The sequence below is a fragment of the Erinaceus europaeus genome, chromosome 14, assembly GCF_950295315.1.
Source record: "Erinaceus europaeus chromosome 14, mEriEur2.1, whole genome shotgun sequence".
Classification (NCBI taxonomy): Eukaryota; Metazoa; Chordata; class Mammalia; order Eulipotyphla; family Erinaceidae; genus Erinaceus; species Erinaceus europaeus.
The window spans coordinates 44,243,433-44,250,644 of NC_080175.1; the positions used below are offsets into that span (position 1 = coordinate 44,243,433).

Sequence of the window (7,212 nt, forward strand, 5' to 3'; positions counted from 1 at the left end):
TGTTGTTCCTGATAAAAATGACTGGTAACAATGGAAAGAGGGATTTATTTGAGTTCTAGGCCCATCAAATCTATTTGGGAATCTCAGGACTCCCTAATTAGGGCCCCAGCTAGTGGAATGGCCTGATAGTGACTAAAGAGTCATCATTAAAGTATACCAGTCTCTTGCCCTTATTCAGCTTTTGTAGTCCTTGCTTTGATAAGGTTAGCTTTGGAGTGAGTGAGAGAACTGTAATAGGAAGTAGGTGAGGACGGTATCTAAGTCTAAATAGACACTATTTCATTATGAACTTGATACTGACACACTACAGATTATTGTGTATTTTTGCTTTCAGGTATATATTTTGCCCTAATTTATGGATACATGTGAACATATGCTCTATCTTACAGTACCTGGGACTTTGTTAGGAAGTGAACCTCCTGGATTGAAAATATATTTTATGGGAGTCGGGCAGTAGCATAGCGGGTTAAGCACACGTGGCACAAAGCGCAAGGACCTGCATAAGGATTCCAGTTCGAGCCCCCGGCTGCCCACCTGCAGGGTGCGTCGCTTCATAGGAGGTGAAGCAGGTCTGCAGGTGTCTGTCTTTCTCTCTCCCTCTCTGTCTTTCCCTCCTTTCTCCATTTCTCTCTGTCAACAACAACATCAATAACAACAATAATAACCTCAACAATGATAAAAAGGGCAACGACAAAAGGAAAATAAATAAAATATTAAAAATAAAATATATTTTGTCTTATTTTAATGAGAAATATAGAAAGATACAGAAAGACATCAGAGCACTGCTCAGTTCTGATTTACAGTGGCACAAGGGACTGAACCTGAGACTTTGGAGCCTCTAGCATGAGATTTTTGCATAATAGTTAAACTATCTCTCCTGCCCCATTTTTTTATAGTTTAGTTTTTTGTTTGCTTGCTTGTTTTACCAGAGCACCGCTCAGTTCTAGCTTATGGTGATACTGGGGATTGAACATAGAACCTCAGGCATGAAAAGTCTTTTGAAGGGAAGGGCAGGGAGGGAAAGAAGAATGGAAGTTTTTTTTTTTTTTTTTTTTTGCATAACCATTATTCTATTTCCCTAAACCTCATCAATGAATTTTGTATGTGTGTGTGGCTGGGAACATGTTTTTATTTTATTTTATTTATAAAAAAGAAACATTGACAAAGCCATAGGATAAGAGTGGTACAACTCCACACAATTCCCACTACCCGAAATCAATGAAATTTTAAACTCATTCCAGGACAGGCAAAATAATTCACCTATATATTTGCATGAGCTCAACGCAGGTTCAAGCCTGGCTCCTACCACACTGGAGTAGACGTCAGTGCTGTGGTGTCTGTCTCTATCTGAAAAAGTTGGCCCAGAGCAGTGAAGCCATGATGGTGGCAAAAACCATTTCTTTCTTTTTTTAAAATTCTTTTTGTTTTTTGTTTATTTACTATTGGATAGAGACAGAGAGAAATTGAGAGGGAAGGAGAAGATAGAGAGGGAGAAAGAGAGATACCTGTAGCCCTGCTTCACCCTTGGGAAGCTTTCCCCCTGCAGGTGGGGACCAGGGACTTTAATCTGGGTCTGTGTGCACTGTAATATGTGTACTTAACCAGGTGCTCCACTGCTTGGCCCCAAAAACAGTTTTTTAAATTAGAACTTATTTTGTGCACATTGGGGCCTCACACATGCAGGATTTCACTGCTTCAGGCCAACTTTTTCAGAAAGAGACAGTATAGCACTGAAGCTTCCTCAAGCTTCCTATGTGGTGTACTGGGTGTAGAACCTTGGTTGCAAGTGCCTCACCTAGTAGAGCACACTTTACCATCCTTGAAGATCTGAGTTCAAGCACCCTGCCCTCAGCTGCAGAGAGGAAGCTTCATGAGTGGTGGAGCAGTGCTGCAAGTGTCTCTATTCTCTCTTCCCTTCTATCTGTCTCTCACCCTCTTAGAAAGAAAGAGAAAAAAATGGGGTTACAATGCACAAGGACCCAGGTTCAAGCCCTTGTCCCCACCTGCAGTGGGAAAGCTTTGCAAGTGCTGCAGGTGTTTCTGCCTCTCTCCCTATCACCCCCTTCCCTCTCGATTTCTGGCTGTCTCTATCCAATAAATAAAGATAATAAAAATAAAAGAGGATCACCAGAAATGATGGAATTCACAGGCATCAAGCTCCAAAGGTAACCCTAGCAGATTAAAAAAGAAAAAGAAAATTATTTTAAGTATGACATTTACATATCTGATTGACTATATGTGTGTGCGTGCGCGTGCAATTATAACACAAATTCCTAAGACTTTTAAGTTTTTTAAATAAGTTTTTAGGCAGGATATTAAATGAATATGGCAGGGTCCCTCCCAGAAAGAAACTCCAGTTTGTATGGGCAAATAGAACAAGTAAACAGAATGTGGAATGTAATCCAATGATGATAAAAATTTTAAGAGCTAGAAGTCAAAATAATCCAGAGGTGATTTAATTCAGAAGATGCAGGATGGGGAGGTAGTTTTACTTTATGGTCTTTGGAACTTACATGAATAAGTGAGAGCAAAGCAAAAGCCAAAACCTGCTTTCTTATGGTTTGTTTGTTTAAATCTTTTTTTTTTCCCCTCCAGAGTTATTGCTGGGCTCGGTGCCTGCACCATGAATCCACCGCTCCTGGCGGCCATTTTTTCCCCCTTTTGTTGCCCTTGTTGTTGTAGCCTCATTGTGGTTATTATTATTGCCATTGTTGATGTCGTTCGTTGTTGGATAGGACAGAGAGAAATGGAGAGAGGAGGGGAAGACAGAGAGGGGGAGAGAAAGACAGACACCTGCAGACCTGCTTCACCGCCTGTGAAGTGACTCCCCTGCAGATGGGGAGCCGGAGGCTCGAACCGGGATCCTTATGCCGGTCCCTGCGCTTTGCGCCACATGTGCTTAATGCACTGCGCCACCGCCCAACCCCCTAAATCTTTTTTTTTACTTTATTTATTTATTATTGGATAGAGACAGAGAGAAATTGAGGGGAAGGGGAGGTAGAGATGGAGAGAGACAGAGAGAGACCTGCAGCCCTGCTTCACCACTCATGAAGCTTTCCCCCTGCAGGTAGGGACCAGGGGCTTGAACCCGGGACCATGCACACTGTAGTGTGTGTGCTTAACCAACACGCCACCGCCTGGCCCCTCTTATGTTTTATAAGCATATATATAAACTAACAGTTGGAAGTTTTATTTAACCCTGTCTCATTTCGATTCAAAATCACCATAAATCTGATTCTAAACATTAAGTTTGTGTGCTTGAACATGATTTATTAATGATCCTATTATTTATTCCTAGAGAAAGAGAAATGCATATACATTCAGATATTTATTGTTCAGTTAGCAAACACTTGAGCACATTCTCTGTAGGTTCTGCTTTGAGAATGTTCTGGATGCTGACTCAGGACAGATGATAGACACCCCAGTTGACAGATGCTCTGACTGCCCTGCTATTGCAACTGGAGAGTGGGGGCCACAGAGAAATGCTCTGAAAAAGAAGAAAAAAAGTAAAAGCAAACCATTGTCCTCTTGAATGCTCTTGAATCTAGGAGAGCCCTAATGATCCTGAAAAACAACGAGGTGAGATTAACTTCCTTAATACCCTGAGCATAAAGCTATCCTTATCTGGGCTGGAGTGGAAATAGCATGACAATTTACACAACAAATTTTTGTGCCTGAGGCATCAGAGGTCCCAGTTCAATCAACTGGTAAATAAATCTAGGAGATGGCTCTGCCGTGCATGCGGCTGGTGGTCACAGTCGACGACTTTGGCTACTGCCTGCGACACGACGAGGGCATCGTGGAAGCCTTCCTAGCGGTGCGGTGACCAGCGTGTCCTTCCTGGTGAACTGCGGGTCTGCCGAGAGAATACAGCGGAGCTGGGGCGCAGGTAGGGTGCGGGAGTGGGGGGGGGCCTGGGCCGCTCTCCCTCCGCCCCGCGGCCGCTTGCGCCCCGCTGGAAGGCGCCGCATCCCCACTGGCCTGCACGCCAACCTGTCCGAGGAGCGACCCGTGGATCCTGCCCGCCATGGCCCCTCCTCTCTGCTCAACCCCAGTGGCTCCTTCTGCCACAAGATGGGATTTCGGGAAGCGGTGGCGGCTGGAGACAGTGGCCTTGTCCAGGTCCGCGAGGAGCTAGAAGATCAACTCGGAGTTAGTGGGCAGGGACCCCACCCACCTAGATGGGCTCCAGCATGTGCTCCCAGGTGGACCGATGCCTTCGTGGGCCTGAGCACGTGCAGCCGCCACATGTCTGCTCACTGGGTGTCCGGAGCCCTGGCGCGGGCCCTGGAAGGGATCCCCGAGGGCCACCCCTGATGGCTGAGCTCATGGCACACCCAGGCTACCTCAGTGTGCCCCCCACAGGGGGCTGCCGGGAGGGTCCTGACGCCTTTTCCTGTTCCTGGGAGCTGCTGCACGAGCTGCGTGTCCACACTGCGCCCATACTGCGGGCGTGCTTTGCCCAGGATGGCGTGCAGCTCTGTGCGAGAGATGACCTGCACTCCAAGACACCTGGCGAGGAGGTCCCTGGCCAGACTGTACAGGCCTTTCTGGAACACCCCCGCCCCGCCGTGATTCTGACAGCCAAGCAAGGGTTAGTGTTTCAGAAGGGTCAGCGATGAGCCCGGAACCTGGCCCTGAGCAAGGACCACCACGTCCATGCTCAGGTGGCGACCGTGATGCCAGGTGGGCTGATGGTGTCTGGATCTGAGGGCTGTCCAGGATTTGGTGCCCTTGGTATTGTCATGTAAGCATCTTATTTAAGCACATTGGGGTTGCTGTATTAATAAAGTAACATTTTTTTATTTAAAAAAAAAATCTGGGAGTTGGGCTGTAGCGCCCTGGGTTAAGCACACATGGTCCAAAGTGCAAGGACAGGACAGGCGTAAGGATCACGGTTCGAGCCCCCAAAGCCTCACCTACAGGGGAGCGGTTTCACAAGCAGGTCTGCAGGTGTCTATCTTTCTCTACCCCTCTCTGTCTTCCCCTCCTCTCTCCATTTCTCTCTGTCCTATCTAACAACGACATCATCAATAACAACAACAATAATAACTACAACAACAATAAAAAGCAAGGGCAACAAAAAGGAAATATTTTTTAATTAAAAGATAAATCTATAATATTGAAATTAACATAAAATAGCCATAGTCTTTACCTTTGTTTTTACACTTTACTAGAAGAATAATCACAGTTGTCACATGAATCTGTTTATATATATATTTTAAGTTATCTTTATATATTTATTGCATAGAAACAGCCAGCAATCAAAAGGAAGGCAGAGGAAGAAAGAGAGACACCTGCAGCCCTGCTTCACCACTCACAGTGCTTTCCCCCGCAGGTGGGGCCCAGGGGCTTGAACATATGTGCTCAGCCAAGTGCATCCCCACCTGGCCCCTATATATTTATTATTTTTACCACAGCACTGTTCAGCTCTGGTTTATGAGGTACTGGGGGTTGAACCTGTGTCTTAGGTATGAGAATTTGTTGTGTAAACCAGTGTGCTAACACACACCTATTTGTATTTTTGTGTAATACCAGAAGATGGACCCAAGATTTTATAGTGTTGATATACAAACTGATTATCCTGATAGCATCCCAGCACAGTATTTTCTACATTTTTTTTCCTACATTTTTTTTTTGAGAGACAGACAGACAGAGACCGTAGAACCAATCCACCATCTATGGAGCTCCTTTTGTGCAACCCTCAGTGCCTCCATGTGGTGCTAAAGCTTGAACCCAGAACCTCAAGCTCTGTAAGGCATGTACTCTACCAGGTGAGTCATCATCTAGCTTCCCTTAATTAGTTTATTTTTTAAATATTATTGCTGAGGGGGCCAGGCGGTAGGGCACCAGGTTAAGAGCACATGGCATGAAGCGCAAAGACTGGCTCAAGGATCCTGGTTCTAGCCACTGGCTCCCCACCTGCAAGGGGGTCACTTCATAAGTGGTGAAGCAGGTCTGCACAGATGTCTATCTTTCTCTCCCTCTCTGTGTCTTCCCCTCCTCTCTCAATTTCTATCCTATCCAACAACAGCAGCAATAACAATAACAAAAAAGTGGCCTCCAGGAGCAGTGGATTTATAGTGCAGGCACCAAGCCCCAGCAATAACCCTGGTGTCAATCAAAAATAGAAATTACATATATATATATATATATATATATATTATTGAAAGGGAAAAAAAAGTGGTCACTAAGAGCAATGAACTCATAGTGCTGGCACCAAGCCCCAGTGACAACCATGGTGGCAATAAATAAATAAAATTGAGAATATGAACCCTTCACTTAACACACCATATTCCATATATATATATATATATTTTTTTTTTTTTTTAATTTTACCAGAGCACTGTTCAGCTCTGGTTTATGGTGGTGCGGGAGATTGAACTTTGGAGCCTCAGGCATGAGAGTCTGTTTGCATAACCATTATGCTATCTACCCTCCGCCCCTTTTTAATATTTTTTATTTATTTATTAATGAGAAAGATAGGAGGAGAGAGAGAAGGAACCAGACATCACTCTGGTACATGTGCCGCCAGGGATTGAGCTCAGTACCTCATGCTTGAGAATACAGTGCTTTATCCACTGCACCACCTCCTGGACCACAACACATCACATTCTCTAAAATGTATTCAAACAAGATACTTTTTTTAAAAATGTAACCATGGGGCTGGGTGGTGGCACACCTGGATGAGCGCAAATGTTGCAGTGTGTAAGGACCTGGGTTTAAGCCCCTGGTCCCCACCTGCAGGGGGAAAGCTTCACAAGTGGCAAAGCAGTGCTGCAGGTGTCTATCTCACTCCCCTCTTGATCTCCCCCTACGCCTCAATTTCTAGCTGTCTCTACCAATAAATAAATAAAGATAATAAAATTTAAAAATAATCCCACACCTGTGGTCTGGGAGGTGGCGCAGTGCATAAAGCATTGGATTCTCAACCATGAGGTCCTGAGTTCACTCCCCAGCTGCATATGTGCCAGAGTGGTGTCTGGTTCTTTCTCTCTCTGCCTATCTTTCTCATGAATAAATAAATAAATTCTTTAAAAAAATAATCCCACACCTATAGATATCTAATCTTTGACAAAGGTGCCCAGACTATTAAATGGGGAAAGGTGAGTCTCTTCAACAAATGGTGTTGGAAAAAATGGGTTGAAACATGCAGAAGAATTAAACTGAATCACTTTATTTCACCAAAAACAAAAGTAAATTCCAAGTGGC

General features: G+C 44.6%; 1 pseudogene; it reads left to right on the top strand.

Moving 5' to 3' along the window:
- Positions 1 to 3,693: 3,693 nt before the first annotated feature.
- Positions 3,694 to 4,231, top strand: LOC103114770 (carbohydrate deacetylase-like; annotated as a pseudogene).
- Positions 4,232 to 7,212: the final 2,981 nt, after the last annotated feature.